This window comes from Penaeus monodon, unplaced genomic scaffold (assembly GCF_015228065.2).
Source record: "Penaeus monodon isolate SGIC_2016 unplaced genomic scaffold, NSTDA_Pmon_1 PmonScaffold_1088, whole genome shotgun sequence".
Classification (NCBI taxonomy): Eukaryota; Metazoa; Arthropoda; class Malacostraca; order Decapoda; family Penaeidae; genus Penaeus; species Penaeus monodon.
In genome coordinates, this window is record NW_023639581.1 from 41,935 (window position 1) to 43,173 (window position 1,239).

A 1,239-nucleotide genomic window follows, 5' to 3' on the forward strand; every position below is an offset into this window, starting at 1 on the left:
CCGCTCGCACGCACGCACGCAACCTCGCCGCTCGACGCACCCCCGCACGACAACCGCCGCAACCCCAAAAAAACGCCCCGCTCGCACGCACGCACGCACCCGCTCGCACGCACGCACGCACGCACCCGCCGCACGCACGCACGCACGCACCCGCTCGCACGCACGCACGCACGCACCCGCTCGCACGCACGCACGCACGCACCCGCTCGCACGCACGCACGCACGCACCCGCCGCACGCACGCACGCACCCGCTCGCACGCACGCACCCGCTCGCACGCACGCACCCGCTCGCACCCGCGCACCCGCTCGCACGCACGCACCCGCTCGCACCCGCGCACCCGCCCGCTCGCACCCGATCGCACGCACGCATTAACCATTAAGAAACGATCTGCTAAACTTTTCCCCTCAGACTGCCGCAGTGCGTCCCCATGTCGAAGGTATGTGACGGCGTTAAGGACTGCGCAGACGGCACTGACGAAGTTCCGTGTGACTCCTTGGACCGCCTGCTCCAGTATAACAGCAGCTGGCACTGCGACGGATACCATGACTGCTTTGACTTGCGAGACGAAGACTGTAGTAAGAGTAGAAACTTTATTTGCGCTATTTAAATTAATTACTCAGTTAATACAATTCCAGTTTCTATCATTATGCTGATTTTGTCGATTGTTTTAGTCGAGGCTTAACACCCATTAAGTGATATGAACACTTAAGTAAAACAGTTATGACTATATTACAAATTTGTGATTGGCGTGGATATGCTTGCTCAGAATTATTCTGAATTCCCGACAGCTCCGCCGGTCGTGTGTCAGGGTATGTATGTGTGCCACCTTAGCCGTGAATGCGTACCGCATGATAAAGTTTGCGACTCGAATATCGACTGCGTATTTGCCGAAGACGAGATGGAATGTTGTAAGTACCTTTATAAAAATTCCCTAACCTTTTTAAAACCGAAAAAAAAGTCGGAAAAAAAAACGTCATCATTATTGAGTGTAATTATTTTAGGTAAATGCGGAGATATTTTTTTCATGAAAAAACAACTGTTAGATAAAACCCTTTAATATATCTTTTTTAATTGGCAGTTCATAAAACAAACTTATCTTCATCACTGATCAGATTCTTGTACCTTCGCTTAAATTCTATTCATTCAGAAAATTTTTACTGAAAACCGGCATTTTGGTGTTAAACAAATTCATGCAGCCTGAACACCGCAGTAACGGGACGCTTGCCTACCGAGGAAC